Below are 21,100 nucleotides of genomic sequence, written 5' to 3'. Positions count from 1 at the left end.
CTAGATGGTAGACTTTGAGAACCAGCCAAGTCATCTGTCTGGACATACAGAGAAACTAGCTGGTAGACTTTGAGAACCAGCCCAGTGATCTGTCTGGACATATAGAGAACCTAGCTGGTAGACTGAGAACCAGCCTAGTGATCTGTCTGGACATATAGAGAACCTAGATGGTAGACTTTGCGAAAAAGCCCAGTGATCTGTCTGGACATACAGAGAACCTAGATTTTAGACTGAGAACCAGCCCAGTGATCTGTCAAGACATACAGAGAACCTAGATGGTAGACTGAGAACCAGCCCAGTGATCTGTCTGGATATACAGAGAACCTAGATGGTAGACTTTGACAACCAGCTCAGTGATCTGTCTGGACATACAGAGAACCTAGATGGTAGACTGAGAACCATCCCAGTGATCTGTCAGGACATACAGAGAACCTAGATGGTAGACTTTGAGAACCAGCCTTGTGATCTGTCTGGACATATAGAGAACCTAGATGGTAGACTGAGAACCAGCCTAGTGATCTGTCTGGACATACAGAGAACCTAGCTGGTAGACTGAGAACCAGCCCAGTTTTCTGTCTGGACATATAGAGAACGTAGATGGTAGACTTTGAGAACCAGCCCAGTGATCTGTCTGTACATATAGAGAACCTAGATGGTAGACTTTGAGAACCATCCCAGTGATCAGTCTGGACATATAGAGAACCTAGATGGTAGATTGAGAACCAGCCCAGTGATCTGTCTGGACATACAGAGAACCTAGATGGTAGAATGAGATCCAGCCCAGTGATCTGTCTGGACATATAGAGAACCTATATGGTAGACTGAGAACCAGCCCAGTGATCTGCCTGGACATACAGAGAACCTAGCTGGTAGACTGAGAACCAGCCCAGTGAGCTGTCTGGACATACAGACAACCTAGATGGTAGACTGAGAACCAGCCCAGTGATCTGTCTGGACATACAGAGAACCTAGATGGTAGACTGAGAACCACCCCAGTGATCTGTCTGGAAATACAGAGAACCTAGCTGGTAGACTGAGAACCAGCCTAGTGATCTGTCTGGACATATAGAGAACCTAGCTGGTAGACTTTGAGAACCAGCCCAGTGATCTATCTGGACATACAGAGAAGCTAGATGTTAGAATGAGAACCAGCCCAATGATCTGTCAAGAAATACAGAGAACCTAGATGGTAGACTGAGAACCAGCCCAGTGATCTGTCTGGACATACAGAGAACTTAGATGGTAGACTTTGACAACCAGCCCAGTGATCTGTCTGGACAAACAGAGAACCTAGATGGTAGACTGAGAACCAGCCCAGTGATCTGTCAGAACATACAGAGAACCTAGATGGTAGACTTTGAGAACATGCCCAGTGATCTGTCTGGACATATAGAGAACCTAGATGGTAGACTTTGAGAACCAGCCAAGTCATCTGTCTGGACATACAGAGAACCTAGCTGGTAGACTGAGAACCAGCCTAGTGATCTGTCTGGACATATAGAGAACATAGATGGTAGACTTTGCGAAAAAGCCCAGTGATCTGTCTGGACATACAGAGAACCTAGATTTTAGACTGAGAACCAGCCCAGTGATCTGTCAAGACATACAGAGAACCTAGATGGTAGACTGAGAACCAGCCCAGTGATCAGTCTGGATATACAGAGAACCTAGATGGTAGACTTTGACAACCAGCTCAGTGATCTGTCTGGACATACAGAGAACCTAGATGGTAGACTGAGAACCATCCCAGTGATCTGTCAGGACATACAGAGAACCTAGATGGTAGACTTTGAGAACCAGCCTGGTGATCTGTCTGGACATATAGAGAACCTAGATGGTAGACTTTGAGAACCAGCCCAGTCATCTGTCTGGACATATAGAGAACCTAACTGGTAGACTGAGAACAAGCTCAGTGATCTGTCTGGACATATAGAGAGCCTAGATGGTGGACTGAGAACCAGACCAGTGATCAGTCTGGACATACAGAGAACCTAGATGGTAGACTGAGAACCAGCCCAGTGATCTGTCTGAACATACAGAGAACCTAGCTGGTAGACTTTGAGAACCAGCCCAGTGATCTGTCTGGACATATAGAGAACCTAGATGGTAGACTTTAAGAACCAGCCCAGTCATCTGTCTGGACATATAGAGAACCTAGCTGGTAGACTGAGAACAAGCCCAGTGATCAGTCTGGACATACAGAAAACCTAGATGGTAGACTGAGAACCAGCCCAGTGATCTGTCTGGACATACAGAGAACCTAGCTGGTAGACTTTGAGAACCAGCCCAGTGATCTGTCTGGACATATAGAGAACCTAGATGGTAGACTGAGAACCAGCCCAGTGATCTGTCAGAACATACAGAGAACCTAGATGGTAGACTTTGAGAACCAGCCAAGTCATCTGTCTGGACATACAGAGAACCTAGCTGGTAGACTGAGAACCAGCCTAGTGATCTGTCTGGACATATAGAGAACATAGATGGTAGACTTTGCGAAAAAGCCCAGTGATCTGTCTGGACATACAGAGAACCTAGATTTTAGACTGAGAACCAGCCCAGTGATCTGTCAAGACATACAGAGAACCTAGATGGTAGACTGAGAACCAGCCCAGTGATCTGTCTGGATATACAGAGAACCTAGATGGTAGACTTTGACAACCAGCTCAGTGATCTGTCTGGACATACAGAGAACCTAGATGGTAGACTGAGAACCATCCCAGTGATCTGTCAGGACATACAGAGAACCTAGATGGTAGACTTTGAGAACCAGCCTGGTGATCTGTCTGGACATATAGAGAACCTAGATGGTAGACTTTGAGAACCAGCCCAGTCATCTGTCTGGACATACAGAGAACCTAACTGGTAGACTGAGAACAAGCTCAGTGATCTGTCTGGACATATAGAGAGCCTAGATGGTGGACTGAGAACCAGACCAGTGATCAGTCTGGACATACAGAGAACCTAGATGGTAGACTGAGAACCAGCCCAGTGATCTGTCTGAACATACAGAGAACCTAGTTGGTAGACTTTGAGAACCAGCCCAGTGATCTGTCTGGACATATAGAGAACCTAGATGGTAGACTTTAAGAACCAGCCCAGTCATCTGTCTGGACATATAGAGAACCTAGCTGGTAGACTGAGAACAAGCCCAGTGATCAGTCTGGACATACAGAAAACCTAGATGGTAGACTGAGAACCAGCCCAGTGATCTGTCTGGACATACAGAGAACCTAGCTGGTAGACTTTGAGAACCAGCCCAGTGATCTGTCTGGACATATAGAGAACCTAGATGGTAGACTGAGAACCAGCCAGGTGATCTGTCTGGACATACAAAGAACCTAGATGGTAGACTGAGAACCAGCCCAGTGATCTGTCTGGACATACAGAGAACCTAGATGGTAGACTGAGAACCAGCCCAGTGATCTATCTGCACATATAGAGAACCTAGATTGTAGACTGAGAACCAGCCCAGTGATCTGTCTGGACATACAGAGAACCTAGCTGGTAGACTTTGAGAACCAGGCCAGTGATCTGTCTGGACATACAGAGAACCTAGATCGTAGACTGAGAACCAGTCCAGTGATCTGTCTGGACATAAAGAGAACCTAGATGGTAGACTGAGAACCAGCCCAGTGATCTATCTGGACATACAGAGAACCTAGATTGTAGTCTTTGAGAACCAGCCCAGTGATCGGTCTGGAAATACAGAGAACCTAGATGGTAGACTTTGAGAACCAGCCCAGTCATCTTTCTGGACATTTAGAGAACCTATATGGTAGACTTTGAGAACCAGCACAGTGATCTATCTGGATATTCAGAGAACCTAGATGGTATTATTTGTTAACCAGCCCAGTGATCTGTCTGGAAATATAGAGAACCTAGATCGTAGACTGAGAACCAGCCCAGTGATCTGTCTGTACATGCAGAGAACCTAGATGGTAGACTGAGAAACAGCCCAGTGATCTATCTGGACATACAGAGAAGCTAGATGGTAGACTATGAGAACCAGCACAGTGATCTATCTGGATATACAGTGAACCTAGATGGTATACTTTGAGAACCAGCCCAGTGATCTGTCTGGAAATACAGAGAACCTAAATGGTAGACTTTGAGAACTAGCCCAGTGATCTGTCTGGACATACAGAGAACCTAGATGTTAGACTGAGAACCAGCCCAATGATCTGTCTGGAAATACAGAGAACCTAGATGGTAGGCTGAGAAACAGCCCAGTGATCTGTCTGGAAATACAGAGAACCTTGCTGGTAGACTTTGCGAACCAGCCCAGTGATCTGTCTGGAAATACAGAGAACCTATATGGTAGACTGAGAACCAGCCCAGTGATCTGTCTGGAAATACAGAGAACCTAGATGGTAGGCTGAGAAGCAGCCCAGTGATCTATCTGGAAATACAGAGAACCTAGCTGGTAGACTTTGAGAAACAGCACAGTGATCTGTCTAGACATACAGAGAACCTAGATGGTAGACTGAGAACCAGCCCAGTGATCTGTCTGGAAATACAGAGAACCTAGATGGTAGACTTTGCGAACCAGCACAGTGATCTGTCTGGAAATACAGAGAATCTAGATGGTAGACTGAGATCCAGCCCGGTGATCTGTCTGGACATACAGAGAACCTAGATGGTAGCCTGAGAACCAGCCCAGTGATCTGTCTGGAAATACAGAGAACCTAGATGGTAGGCTGAGAACCAGCCCAGTGATCTGTCTGGGAATACAGAGAACCTAGATGGTAGACTTTGAGAAACAGCACAGTGATCTGTCTGGACATACAGAGAACCTAGATGGTAGACTGAGAACCAGCCCAGTGATCTGTCTGGAAATACCGAGAACCTAATTGGTAGACTTTGAGAACCAGCCCAGTCATCTATCTGGAAATACAGAGATCCTAGATCGTAGACTGAGAACCAGCACCGTGATCTGTCTGGAGAAACAGATAATCTAGATGGTAGACTGAGAACCAGCCCAGTGATCTGTCTGGAAATACAGAGAACCTTGCTGGTAGACTTTGAGAACCAGCACAGTGATCTATCTGGACATACAGATAACCTAGATGGTAGACTTTGAGAACCAGCACAGTGATCTATCTGGATATACAGAGAACCTAGATGGTATTCTTTGTTAACCAGCCCAGTGATCTGTCTGGAAATATAGAGAACCTAGATGTTAGACTTTGAGAACCTAGATGGTATACTATCTGGACATACAGAGAAGCTAGATGGTAGACTTTAAGAACCAGCCCAGTCATCTGTCTGGACATATAGAGAACCTAGCTGGTAGACTGAGAACAAGCCCAGTGATCAGTCTGGACATACAGAAAACCTAGATGGTAGACTGAGAACCAGCCCAGTGATCTGTCTGGACATACAGAGAACCTAGCTGGTAGACTTTGAGAACCAGCCCAGTGATCTGTCTGGACATATAGAGAACCTAGATGGTAGACTGAGAACCAGCCAGGTGATCTGTCTGGACATACAAAGAACCTAGATGGTAGACTGAGAACCAGCCCAGTGATCTGTCTGGACATACAGAGAACCTAGATGGTAGACTGAGAACCAGCCCAGTGATCTATCTGCACATATAGAGAACCTAGATTGTAGACTGAGAACCAGCCCAGTGATCTGTCTGGACATACAGAGAACCTAGCTGGTAGACTTTGAGAACCAGGCCAGTGATCTGTCTGGACATACAGAGAACCTAGATCGTAGACTGAGAACCAGTCCAGTGATCTGTCTGGACATAAAGAGAACCTAGATGGTAGACTGAGAACCAGCCCAGTGATCTATCTGGACATACAGAGAACCTAGATTGTAGTCTTTGAGAACCAGCCCAGTGATCGGTCTGGAAATACAGAGAACCTAGATGGTAGACTTTGAGAACCAGCCCAGTCATCTTTCTGGACATTTAGAGAACCTAGATGGTAGACTTTGAGAACCAGCACAGTGATCTATCTGGATATTCAGAGAACCTAGATGGTATTATTTGTTAACCAGCCCAGTGATCTGTCTGGAAATATAGAGAACCTAGATCGTAGACTGAGAACCAGCCCAGTGATCTGTCTGTACATGCAGAGAACCTAGATGGTAGACTGAGAAACAGCCCAGTGATCTATCTGGACATACAGAGAAGCTAGATGGTAGACTATGAGAACCAGCACAGTGATCTATCTGGATATACAGAGAACCTAGATGGTATACTTTGAGAACCAGCCCAGTGATCTGTCTGGAAATACAGAGAACCTAAATGGTAGACTTTGAGAACTAGCCCAGTGATCTGTCTGGACATACAGAGAACCTAGATGTTAGACTGAGAACCAGCCCAATGATCTGTCTGGAAATACAGAGAACCTAGATGGTAGGCTGAGAACCAGCCCAGTGATCTGTCTGGAAATACAGAGAACCTTGCTGGTAGACTTTGCGAACCAGCCCAGTGATCTGTCTGGAAATACAGAGAACCTATATGGTAGACTGAGAACCAGCCCAGTGATCTGTCTGGAAATACAGAGAACATAGATGGTAGGCTGAGAAGCAGCCCAGTGATCTATCTGGAAATACAGAGAACCTAGCTGGTAGACTTTGAGAAACAGCACAGTGATCTGTCTAGACATACAGAGAACCTAGATGGTAGACTGAGAACCAGCCCAGTGATCTGTCTGGAAATACAGAGAACCTAGATGGTAGACTTTGCGAACCAGCACAGTGATCTGTCTGGAAATACAGAGAATCTAGATGGTAGACTGAGATCCAGCCCGGTGATCTGTCTGGACATACAGAGAACCTAGATGGTAGCCTGAGAACCAGCCCAGTGATCTGTCTGGAAATACAGAGAACCTAGATGGTAGGCTGAGAACCAGCCCAGTGATCTGTCTGGGAATACAGAGAACCTAGATGGTAGACTTTGAGAAACAGCACAGTGATCTGTCTGGACATACAGAGAACCTAGATGGTAGACTGAGAACCAGCCCAGTGATCTGTCTGGAAATACCGAGAACCTAATTGGTAGACTTTGAGAACCAGCCCAGTCATCTATCTGGAAATACAGAGATCCTAGATCGTAGACTGAGAACCAGCACCGTGATCTGTCTGGAGAAACAGATAATCTAGATGGTAGACTGAGAACCAGCCCAGTGATCTGTCTGGAAATACAGAGAACCTTGCTGGTAGACTTTGAGAACCAGCACAGTGATCTATCTGGACATACAGATAACCTAGATGGTAGACTTTGAGAACCAGCACAGTGATCTATCTGGATATACAGAGAACCTAGATGGTATTCTTTGTTAACCAGCCCAGTGATCTGTCTGGAAATATAGAGAACCTAGATGTTAGACTTTGAGAACCTAGATGGTATACTATCTGGACATACAGAGAAGCTAGATGGTAGACTATAAGAACCAGCACAGTGATCTATCTGGATATACAGAGAACCTAGATGGTATACTTTGAGATCCAGCCCAGTGATCTGTCTGGAAATACAGAGAACCTAAATGGTAGACATTGAGAACCAGCCCAGTGATCTGTCTGGACATGCAGAGAACCTAGATGGTAGACTGAGAACCAGCCCATTGATCTGTCTGGAAATACAGAGAACCTAGATGGTAGGCTGAGAACCAGCCCAGTCATCTGTCTGGAAATACAGAGAACCTTGCTGGTAGACTTTGAGAACCAGCCTAGTGATCTGTCTGGAAATACAGAGAACCTAGATGGTAGACTTTGCGAACCAGCCCAGTGATCTGTCTGGAAATACAGAGAACCTTGCTGGTAGACATTGAGAACCAGCCCAGTGATCTGTCTGGACATGCAGAGAACCTAGATGGTAGACTGAGAACCAGCCCATTGATCTGTCTGGAAATACAGATAATCTAGATGGTAGGCTGAGAACCAGCCCAGTGATCTATCTGGACATACAGAGAACCTAAATGTTAGATTTTAAAAACCAGCCCAGTGATATGTCTGGAAATACAGAGAACCTAGATGGTAGACTTTGAGAACCAGCCCAGTGATCTGTCTGGACATATAGAGAACCTAGATGGTAGACTGAGAACAAGCCCAATGATCTGTCTGGACATACAGAGAACCTAGATGGTAGACTGAGAACCAGACCAGTGATCTGTGTGGACATACAGAGAACCTAGATCGTAGACTGAGAACCAGCCCAGTGATCTCTCTGCACATACAGAGAACCTAGATGGTAGACTTAGAGAACCAGCCCAGTCATCTTTCTGGACATATAGAGAACCTAGATGGTAGACTGAGAACCAGCCCTGTGATCTGTCTAGAAATACAGATAACCTAGCTGGTAGACTTTGAGAACCAGCACAGTGATCTATCTGGACATACAGAGAACCTAGATGGTAGACTGAGAACCAGCCCAGTGATCTGTCTGGAAATACAGAGAACCTAGATTATAGACTTTGCGAACCAGCCCAGTGATCTGACTGGAAATACAGAAAACCTAGATGGTAGACTGAGAACCAGCCCAGTTATCTGTCTGGAAATACAGAAAACCTAGATGGTAGGCTGAGAAGCAGCCCAGTGATCTGTCTGGAAATACCGAGAACCTAAATGGTGGACTTTGAGAACCAGCCCAGTGATCTGTCTGGAAATACAGAGAACCTAGATGGTAGACTTTGAGAACCAGCCCAGTCATCTATCTGGAAATACAGAGATCCTAGATCGTAGACTGATAACCAGCACCGTGATCTGTCTGGAGAAACAGATAATCTAGATGGTAGACTGAGAACCAGCCCAGTGATCTATCTGGAAATACAGAGAACCTAGATGGTAGGCTGAGAACCAGCCCAGTGATCTGTCTGGAAATACAGAGAACCTTGCTGGTAGACTTTGAGAACCAGCACAGTGATCTGTCTGGACATACAGAGAACCTAGATGGTAGACTGAGAACCAGCCCAGTGATCTGTCTGGAAATACAGAGAACCTAGATGGTAGACTTTGAGAACCAGCCCAGTGATCTGTCTGGAAATACAGAGAACCTAGATGGTAGACTTTGAGAACCAGCCCAGTCATCTATCTGGAAATACAGAGATCCTAGATCATAGACTGAGAACCAGCCCAGTGATCTGTTTGGACATACATATAATCTAGATGGTAGGCTGAGAACCAGCCCAGTGAACTATCTGGACATACAGAGAACCTAGATGGTACATTTTAAAAACTAGCCCAGTGATATGTCTGGAAATACAGTGAACCTAGATGGTAGACTTTGAGAACCAGCCCAGTGATCTGTCTGGACATATAGAGAACCTAGATGGTAGACTGAGAACCAGCACAATGATCTGTCTGGACATACAGAGAACCTAGATGGTAGACTGAGAACCAGACCAGTGATCTGTGTGGACATACAGAGAACCTAGATCGTAGACTGAGAACCAGACCATTGATCTCTCTGCACATACAGATAACCTAGATGGTAGACTTAGAGAACCAGCCCAGTGATCTATCTGGACATACAGAGAACCTAGATGGTAGACTGAGAACCAGACCAGTGATCTGTGTGGACATACAGAGAACCTAGATCGTAGACTGAGAACCAGACCAGTGATCTCTCTGCACATACAGAGCACCTAGATGGTAGACTTAGAGAACCAGCCCAGTGATCTATCTGGACATACAGAGAACCTAGATGGTAGACTTTGAGAACCAGCCCATCGTCTTTCTGGACATATAGCGGACCTAGATGGTAGACTGAGAACCAGCCCTGTGATCTGTCTGGAAATACAGATAACCTAGCTGGTAGACTTTGAGAACCAGCACAGTGATCTATCTGGACATACAGAGAACCTAGATGGTAGACTGAGAACCAGCCCAGTGATCTGTCTGGAAATATAGAGAACCTAGATGGTAGACTTTGCGAACCAGCCCAGTGATCTGTCTGGAAATACAGAGAACCTAGATGGTAGACTGAGAACCAGCCCAGTGATCTGTCTGGAAATACAGAGAACCTAGATGGTAGGCTGAGAACCAGCCCAGTCATCTATCTGGAAATACAGAGAACCTAGCTGGTAGATATTGAGAACCAGCACAGTGATCTGTCTAGACATACAGAGAACCTAGATGGTAGACTGAGAACCAGCCCAGTGATCTGTCTGGAAATACAGAGAACCTAGATGGTAGACTTTGCGAACCAGCCCAGTGATCTGTCTGGAAATACAGAGAATCTAAATGGTAGACTTTGAGAACGAGCCCAGTCATCTATCTGGAAATACAGAGAACCTAGATCGTAGACTGAGATCCAGCCCAGTGATCTGTCTGGACATACAGAGAACCTAGATGGTAGCCTGAGAACCAGCCCAGTGATCTGTCTGGAAATACAGAGAACCTAGATGGTAGGCTGAGAACCAGCCCAGTGATCTGTCTGGAAATTCAGAGAACCTTGCTGGTAGACTTTGAGAAACAGCACAGTGATCTGTCTGGACATACAGAGAACCTAGATTGTAGACTGAGAACCAGCCCAGGGATCTGTCTGGAAATACCGAGAACCTAAATGGTAGACTTTGAGAACCAGACCAGTGATTTGTCTGGAAATACAGACAACCTAGATGGTAGACTTTGAGAACCAATCCAGTCATCTATCTGGAAATATAGAGATCCTAGATGGTAGATTTTGAGAACCAGCCCAGTGATCTGTCTGGAAATACAGAGAACCTAGATGGTAGGCTGAGAAGCAGCCCAGTGATCTGTCTGGAAATACAGAGAACCTAGCTGGTAGACTTTGTGAACCAACCCAGTGATCTGTCTGGAAATACAGAGAACCTAGTTGGTAGACTGAGAACCAGCCCAGTGATCTGTCTGGAAATACACAGAACCTAGATGGTAGACTTTGCGAACCAGCCCAGTGATCTGTCTGGAAATACAGAGAACCTAGTTGGTAGACTTTGAGAAACAGCACAGTGATCTGTCTGGACATACAGAGAACCTAGATGGTAGACTGAGTACCAGCCCAGTGATCTGTCTGGAAATACCGAGAACCTAAATGGTAGACTTTGAGAACCAGCCCAGTCATCTATCTGGAAATACAGAGAACCTAGATCGTAGACTGAGAACCAGACCAGTGATCTCTCTGCACATACAGAGAACCTAGATCACAGGGCTGGTAGACTTAGATGGTAGACTTAGAGAACCAGCCCAGTGATCTATCTGGACATACATATAACCTAGATGGTAGACTTTGAGAACCAGCCCAGTCATCTTTCTGGACATATAGAGAACCTAGATGGTAGACTGAGAACCAGCCCTGTGATCTGTCTGGAAATACAGATAACCTAGCTGGTAGACTTTGAGAACTAGCACAGTGATCTATCTGGACATACAGAGAACCTAGATGGTAGACTGAGAACCAGCCCAGTGATCTGTCTGGAAATACAGAGAACCTAGATGGTAGACTGAGAACCAGCCCAGTGATCTGTCTGGAAATACAGAGAACCTAGATGGTAGGCTGAGAAGCAGCCCAGTGATCTATCTGGAAATACAGAGAACCTAGCTGGTAGACATTGAGAACCAGCACAGTGATCTGTCTAGACATACAGAGAACCTAGATGGTAGACTGAGAACCAGCCCAGTGATCTGTCTGGAAATACAGAGAATCTAGATGGTAGACTTTGAGAACCAGCCCAGTCATCTATATGGAAATACAGAGAACCTAGATCGTAGACTGAGATCCAGCCCAGTGATCTGTCTGGAAATACAGAGAACCTAGATGGTAGCCTGAGAACCAGCCCAGTGGTCTGTCTGGAAATACAGAGAACCTAGATGGTAGGCTGAGAACCAGCCCAGTGATCTGTCTTGAAATACAGAGAACCTTGCTGGTAGACTTTGCGAACCAGCCCAGTGATCTGTCTGGAAATACAGAGAACCTATATGGTAGACTGAGAACCAGCCCAGTGATCTGTCTGGAAATACAGAGAACCTAGATGGTAGGCTGAGAAGCAGCCCAGTGATCTATCTGGAAATACAGAGAACCTAGCTGGTAGACTTTGAGAAACAGCACAGTGATCTGTCTAGACATACAGAGAACCTAGATGGTAGACTGAGAACCAGCCCAGTGATCTGTCTGGAAATACAGAGAACCTAGATGGTAGACTTTGCGAACCAGCCCAGTGATCTGTCTGGAAATACAGAGAATCTAGATGGTAGACTGAGAACCAGCCCAGTGATCTGTCTGGACATACAGAGAACCTAGATGGTAGCCTGAGAACCAGCCCAGTGATCTGTCTGGAAATACAGAGAACCTAGATGGTAGGCTGAGAACCAGCCCAGTGATCTGTCTGGAAATACAGAGAACCTTGCTGGTAGACTTTGAGAAACAGCACAGTGATCTGTCTGGACATACAGAGAACCTAGATGGTAGACTGAGAACCAGCCCAGTGATCTCTCTGGAAATACCGAGAACCTAAATGGTACACTTTGAGAACCAGCTCAGTGATCTGTCTGGAAATACAGAGAACCTAGATGGTAGACTTTGAGAACCAGCCCAGTCATCTATCTGGAAATACAGAGATCCTAGATAGTAGACTGAGAAACAGCACAGTGATCTGTCTGGACATACAGAGAACCTAGATGGTAGACTGAGAACCAGCCCAGTGATCTCTCTGGAAATACCGAGAACCTAAATGGTACACTTTGAGAACCAGCCCAGTGATCTGTCTGGAAATACAGAGAACCTAGATGGTAGACTTTGAGAACCAGCCCAGTCATCTATCTGGAAATACAGAGAACCTAGATCGTAGACTGAGAACCAGACCAGTGATCTCTCTGCACATACAGAGAACCTAGATCACAGGGCTGGTAGACTTAGATGGTAGACTTAGAGAACCAGCCCAGTGATCTATCTGGACATACATATAACCTATATGGTAGACTTTGAGAACCAGCCCAGTCATCTTTCTGGACATATAGAGAACCTAGATGGTAGACTGAGAACCAGCCCTGTGATCTGTCTGGAAATACAGATAACCTAGCTGGTAGACTTTGAGAACTAGCACAGTGATCTATCTGGACATACAGAGAACCTAGATGGTAGACTGAGAACCAGCCCAGTGATCTGTCTGGAAATACAGAGAACCTAGATGGTAGACTGAGAATCAGCCCAGTGATCTGTCTGGAAATACAGAGAACCTAGATGGTAGACATTGAGAACCAGCACAGTGATCTGTCTAGACATACAGAGAACCTAGATGGTAGACTGAGAACCAGCCCAGTGATCTGTCTGGAAATACAGAGAATCTAGATGGTAGACTTTGAGAACCAGCCCAGTCATCTATCTGGAAATACAGAGAACCTAGATGGTAGACATTGAGAACCAGCACAGTGATCTGTCTAGACATACAGAGAACCTAGATGGTAGACTGAGAACCAGCCCAGTGATCTGTCTGGAAATACAGAGAATCTAGATGGTAGACTTTGAGAACCAGCCCAGTCATCTATCTGGAAATACAGAGAACCTAGATGGTAGGCTGAGAACCAGCCCAGTGATCTGTCTTGAAATACAGAGAACCTTGCTGGTAGACTTTGCGAACCAGCCCAGTGATCTGTCTGGAAATACAGAGAACCTATATGGTAGACTGAGAACCAGCCCAGTGATCTGTCTGGAAATACAGAGAACCTAGATGGTAGGCTGAGAAGCAGCCCAGTGATCTATCTGGAAATACAGAGAACCTAGCTGGTAGACTTTGAGAAACAGCACAGTGATCTGTCTAGACATACAGAGAACCTAGATGGTAGACTGAGAACCAGCCCAGTGATCTGTCTGGAAATACAGAGAACCTAGATGGTAGACTTTGCGAACCAGCCCAGTGATCTGTCTGGAAATACAGAGAATCTAGATGGTAGACTGAGAACCAGCCCAGTGATCTGTCTGGACATACAGAGAACCTAGATGGTAGCCTGAGAACCAGCCCAGTGATCTGTCTGGAAATACAGAGAACCTTGCTGGTAGACTTTGAGAAACAGCACAGTGATCTGTCTGGACATACAGAGAACCTAGATGGTAGACTGAGAACCAGCCCAGTGATCTCTCTGGAAATACCGAGAACCTAAATGGTACACTTTGAGAACCAGCCAAGTGATCTGTCTGGAAATACAGAGAACCTAGATGGTAGACTTTGAGAACCAGCCCAGTCATCTATCTGGAAATACAGAGATCCTAGATAGTAGACTGAGAACCAGCACTGTGATCTGTCTGGAGAAACAGATAATCTAGATGGTAGACTGAGAACCAGCCCAGTGATCTGTCTGGAAATACAGAGAACCTTGCTGGTAGACTTTGAGAACCATCACAGTGATCTATCTGGACATACAGCTAACCTAGATGGTAGACTTTGAGAACCAGCACAGTGATCTATCTGGATATACAGAGAACCTAGATGGTATTCTTTGTGAACCAGCCCAGTGATCTGTCTGGAAATATAGAGAACCTAGATGTTAGACTTTGAGAACCTAGATGGTATACTATCTGGACATACAGAGAAGCTAGATGGTAGACTATGAGAACCAGCACAGTGATCTATCTGGATATACAGAGAACCTAGATGGTATACTTTGAGAACCAGCCCAGTGATCTGTCTGGAAATACAGAGAACCTAAATGGTAGACATTGAGAACCAGCCCAGTGATCTGTCTGGACATGCAGAGATACTAGATGGTAGACTGAGAACCAGCCCATTGATCTGTCTGGAAATACAGAGAACCTAGATGGTAGGCTGAGAACCAGCCCAGTCATCTGTCTGGAAATACAGAGAACCTTGCTGGTAGACTTTGAGAACCAGCACAGTGATCTTTCTGGACATACAGAGAACATAGATGGTAGATTGAGAACCAGCCTAGTGATCTGTCTGGAAATACAGAGAACCTATATGGTAGACTTTGAGAACCAGCCCAGTGATCTGTCTGGAAATACAGAGAACCTAGATGGTAGACTTTGAGAACCAGCCCAGTCATCTATCTGGAAATACAGAGATCCTAGATCGTAGACTGAGAACCACCCCAGTGATCTGTCTGGACATACAGATAATCTAGATGGTAGGCTGAGAACCAGCCCAGTGATCTATCTGGACATACAGAGAACCTACATGTTAGATTTTAAAAACCAGCCCAGTGATATGTCTGGAAATACAGAGAACCTAGATGGTAGACTTTGAGAACCAGCCCAGTGATCTGTCTGGAAATACAGAGAACCTAGATGGTAGACTTTGAGAACCAGCCCAGTCATCTGTCTGGACATCTAGAGAACCTAGATGGTAGACTGAGAACCAGACCAGTGATCTGTGTGGACATACAGAGAACCTAGATCGTAGACTGAGAACCAGCCCAGTGATCTCTCTGCACATACAGAGAACCTAGATGGTAGACTTAGAGAACCAGCCCAGTGATCTATCTGGACATACCGAGAACCTATATGGTAGACTTTGAGAACCAGCCCAGTCATCTTTCTGGACATATAGAGAACCTAGATGGTAGACTGAGAACCAGCCCTGTGATCTGTCTAGAAATATAGATAACCTAGCTGGTAGACTTTGAGAACCAGCACAGTGATCTATCTGGACATACAGAGACCCTAGATGGTAGACTGAGAACCAGCCCAGTGATCTGTCTGGAAATACAGAGAACCTAGATGGTAGACTTTGCGAACCAGCCCAGTGATCTGTCTGGAAATACAGAGAACCTAGATGGTAGACTGAGAACCAGCCCAGTGATCTGTCTGGAAATACAGAGAACCTAGATGGTAGACTTTGCGAACCAGCCCAGTGATCTGTCTGGAAATACAGAGAACCTAGATGGTAGACTGAGAACCAGCCCAGTGATCTGTCTGGAAATACAGAGAATCTAGATGGTAGACTTTGAGAACCAGCCCAGTCATATATCTGGAAATACAGAGAACCTAGATCGTAGACTGAGATCCAGCCCAGTGATCTGTCTGGACATACTGAGAACCTAGATGGTAGCCTGAGAACCAGCCCAGTGGTCTGTCTGGAAATACAGAGAACCTAGATGGTAGGGTGAGAACCAGCCCAGTGATCTGTCTGGAAATACAGAGAACCTTGCTGGTAGACTTTGCGAACCAGCCCAGTGATCTGTCTGGAAATACAGAGAACCTATATGGTAGACTGAGAACCAGCCCAGTGATCTGTCTGGAAATACAGAGAACCTAGATGGTAGGCTGAGAAGCAGCACAGTGATCTGTCTAGACATACAGAGAACCTAAATGGTAGACTGAGAACCAGCCCAGTGATCTGTCTGGAAATTCAGAGAACCTAGATGGTAGACTTTGCGAACCAGCCCAGTGATCTGTCTGGAAATACAGAGAATCCAGATGGTAGACTGAGATCCAGCCCAGTGATCTGTCTGGACATACAGAGAACCTAGATGGTAGCCTGAGAACCAGCCCAGTGATCTGTCTGGAAATACAGAGAACCTAGATGGTAGGCTGAGAACCAGCCCAGTGATCTGTCTGGAAATACAGAGAACCTTGCTGGTAGACTTTGAGAAACAGCACAGTGATATGTCTGGACATACAGAGAACCTAGATGGTAGACTGTGAACCAGCGCAGTTATCTCTCTGGAAATACCGAGAACCTAAATGGTAGACTTTGAGAACCAGCCCAGTGATCTGTCTGGAAATACAGAGAACCTAGATGGTATACTTTGAGAACCAGCCCAGTCATCTATCTGGAAATAAAGAGATCCTAGATCGTAGACTGAGAACCAGCACCGTGATCTGTCTGGAGAAACAGATAATCTAGATGGTAGACTGAGAACCAGCCCAGTGATCTGTCTGGAAATACAGAGAACCTTGCTGGTAGACTTTGAGAACCAGCACAGTGATCTATCTGGACATACAGATAACCTAGATGGTAGACTTTGAGAACCAGCACAGTGATCTATCTGGATATACAGAGAACCTAGATGGTATTCTTTGTTAACCAGCCCAGTGATCTGTTTGGAAATATAGAGAACCTAGATGTTAGACTTTGAGAACCTAGATGGTATACTATTTGGACATACAGAGAAGCTAGATGGTAGACTATGAGAACCAGCACAGTGATCTATCTGGATATACAGAGAACCTAGATGGTATACTTTGAGAACCAGCCCAGTGATCTGTCTGGAAATACAGAGAACCTAAATGGTAGACATTGAGAACCAGCCCAGTGATCTGTCTGGACATGCAGAGAACCTAGATGGTAGACTGAGAACCAGCCCATTGATCTGTCTGGAAATACAGAGAACCTAGATGGTAGGCTGAGAACCAGCCCAGTCATCTGTCTGGAAATACAGAGAACCTTGCTGGTAGACTTTGAGAACCAGCACAGTGATCTGTCTGGACATACAGAGAACCTAGATGGTAGATTGAGAACCAGCCTAGTGATCTGTCTGGAAATACAGAGAACCTAGATGGTAGACTTTGAGAACCAGCCCAGTGATCTGTCTGGAAATACAGAGAACCTAGATGGTAGACTTTGAGAACCAGCCCAGTCATCTATGTGGAAATATAGAGATCCTAGATCGTAGACTGAGAACCACCCCAGTGATCTGTCTGGACATACAGATAATCTAGATGGTAGGCTGAGAACCAGCCCATTGATCTATCTGGACATACAGAGAACCTACATGTTAGATTTTAAAAACCAGCCCAGTGATATGTCTGGAAATACAGAGAACCTAGATGGTAGACTTTGAGAACCAGCCCAGTGATCTGTCTGGAAATACAGAGAACCTATATGGTAGACTGAGAACCAGCCCAGTGATCTGTCTGGAAATACAGAGAACCTAGATGGTAGGCTGAGAAGCAGCACAGTGATCTGTCTAGACATACAGAGAACCTAGATGGTAGACTGAGAACCAGCCCAGTGATCTGTCTGGAAATTCAGAGAACCTAGATGGTAGACTTTGCGAACCAGCCCAGTGATCTGTCTGGAAATACAGAGAATCCAGATGGTAGACTGAGATCCAGCCCAGTGATCTGTCTGGACATACAGAGAACCTAGATGGTAGCCTGAGAACCAGCCCAGTGATCTGTCTGGAAATACAGAGAACCTAGATGGTAGGCTGAGAACCAGCCCAGTGATCTGTCTGGAAATACAGAGAACCTTGCTGGTAGACTTTGAGAAACAGCACAGTGATCTGTCTGGACATACAGAGAACCTAGATGGTAGACTGAGAACCAGCGCAGTGATCTCTCTGGAAATACCGAGAACCCAAATGGTAGACTTTGAAAACCAGCCCAGTGATCTGTCTGGAAATACAGAGAACCTAGATGGTATACTTTGAGAACCAGCCCAGTCATCTATCTGGAAATACAGAGATCCTAGATCGTAGACTGAGAACCAGCACCGTGATCTGTCTGGAGAAACAGATAATCTAGATGGTAGACTGAGAACCAGCCCAGTGATCTGTCTGGAAATACAGAGAACCTTGCTGGTAGACTTTGAGAACCAGCACAGTGATCTATCTGGACATACAGATAACCTAGATGGTAGACTTTGAGAACCAGCACAGTGATCTATCTGGATATACAGAGAACCTAGATGGTATTCTTTGTTAACCAGCCCAGTGATCTGTCTGGAAATATAGAGAACCTAGATGTTAGACTTTGAGAACCTAGATGGTATACTATCTGGACATACAGAGAAGCTAGATGGTAGACTATGAGAACCAGCACAGTGATCTATCTGGATATACAGAGAACCTAGATGGTATACTTTGAGAACCAGCCCACTGATCTGTCTGGAAATACAGAGAACCTAAATGGTAGACATTGAGAACCAGCCCAGTGATCTGTCTGGACATGCAGAGAACCTAGATGGTAGACTGAGAACCAGCCCATTAATCTGTCTGGAAATACAGAGAACCTAGATGGTAGGCTGAGAACCAGCCCAGTCATCTGTCTGGAAATACAGAGAACCTTGCTGGTAGACTTTGAGAACCAGCACAGTGATCTGTCTGGACATACAGAGAACCTAGATGGTAGATTGAGAACCAGCCTAGTGATCTGTCTGGAAATACAGAGAACCTAGATGGTAGACTTTGAGAACCAGCCCAGTGATCTGTCTGGAAATACAGAGAACCTAGATGGTAGACTTTGAGAACCAGCCCAGTCATCTATCTGGAAATATAGAGATCCTAGATCGTAGACTGAGAACCACCCCAGTGATCTGTCTGGACATACAGATAATCTAGATGGTAGGCTGAGAACCAGCCCATTGATCTATCTGGACATACAGAGAACCTACATGTTAGATTTTAAAAACCAGCCCAGTGATATGTCTGGAAATACAGAGAACCTAGATGGTAGACTTTGAGAACCAGCCCAGTGATCTGTCTGGAAATACAGAGAACCTAGATGGTAGACTTTGAGAACCAGCCCAGTCATCTGTCTGGACATATAGAGAACCTAGATGGTAGACTGAGAACCAGCCCAATGATCTGTCTGGACATACAGAAAACCTAGATGGTAGACTGAGAACCAGACCAGTGATCTGTGTGGACATACAGAGAACCTAGATCGTAGACTGAGAACCAGCCCAGTGATCTCTCTGCACATACAGAGAACCTAGATGGTAGACTTAGAGAACCAGCTCAGTGATCTATCTGGACATACAGAGAACCTAGATGGTAGACTTTGAGAACCAGCCCAGTCATCTTTCTGGACATATAGAGAACCTAGATGGTAGACTGAGAACCAGCCCTGTGATCTGTCTAGAAATACAGATAACCTAGCTGGTAGACTTTGAGAACCAGCACAGTGATCTATCTGGACATACAGAGAACCTACATGGTAGATTGAGAACCAGCCCAGTGATCTGTCTGGAAATACAGAGAACCTAGATGGTAGACTTTGCGAACCAGCCCAGTGATCTGTCTGGAAATACAGAGAACCTAGATGGTAGACTGAGAACCAGCCCAGTTATCTGTCCGGAAATACAGAACACCTAGATGGTAGGCTGAGAAGCAGCCCAGTGATCTATCTGGAAATACAGAGAACCTAGCTGGTAGACATTGAGAACCAGCCCAGTGAAATGTCTGGAAATACCGAGAACCTAAATGGTGGACTTTGAGAACCAGCCCAGTGATCTGTCTGGAAATACAGAGAACCTAGATGGTAGACTTTGAGAACCAGCCCAGTCATCTATCTGGAAATACAGAGATCCTAGATCGTAGACTGAGAACCAGCACCGTGATCTGTCTGGAGAAACAGATAATCTAGATGGTAGACTGAGAACCAGCCCAGTGATCTATCTGGAAATACAGAGAACCTAGATGGTAGGCTGAGAACCAGCCCAGTGATCTGTCTGGAAATACAGAGAACCTTGCTGGTAGACTTTGAGAACCAGCACAGTGATCTGTCTGGACATATAGAGAACCTAGATGGTAGACTGAGAACCAGCTTAGTGATCTGTGTGGAAATACAGAGAACCTAGATGGTACACTTTGAGAACCAGCCCAGTCATCTATCTGGAAATACAGAGATCCTAGATCGTAGACTGAGAACCAGCCCAGTGATCTGTCTGGACATACTTATAATCTAGATGGTAGGCTGAGAACCAGCCCAGTGAACTATCTGGACATACAGAGAACCTAAATGGAACATTTTAAAAACCTGCCCAGTGATATGTCTGGAAATACAGAGAACCTAGATGGTAGACTTTGAGAACCAGCCCAGTGATCTGTCTGGACATATAGAGAACCTAGATGGTAGACTGAGAACCAGCCCAATGATCTGTCTGGACATACAGAGAACCTAGATGGTAGACTGAGAACCAGACCAGTGATATGTGTGGACATACAGAGAACGTAGATCGTAGACTGAGAACCAGCCCAGTGATCTATCTGGACATACAGAGAACCTAGATGGTAGACTGAGAACCAGACCAGTGATCTGTGTGGACATACAGAGAACCTAGATCGTAGACTGAGAACCAGACCAGTGATCTCTCTGCACATACAGAGCACCTAGATGGTAGACTTAGAGAACCAGCCCAGTGATCTATCTGGACATACAGAGAACCTAGATGGTAGACTTTGAGAACCAGCCCATCATCTATCTGGAAATACAGAGAACCTAGATCGTAGA

The sequence above is a fragment of the Coregonus lavaretus genome (assembly GCF_964263955.1).
Source record: "Coregonus lavaretus genome assembly, chromosome: 3".
NCBI classification, from domain to species: domain Eukaryota; kingdom Metazoa; phylum Chordata; class Actinopteri; order Salmoniformes; family Salmonidae; genus Coregonus; species Coregonus lavaretus.
Note: the sequence above shows the minus strand (reverse complement) of the source record.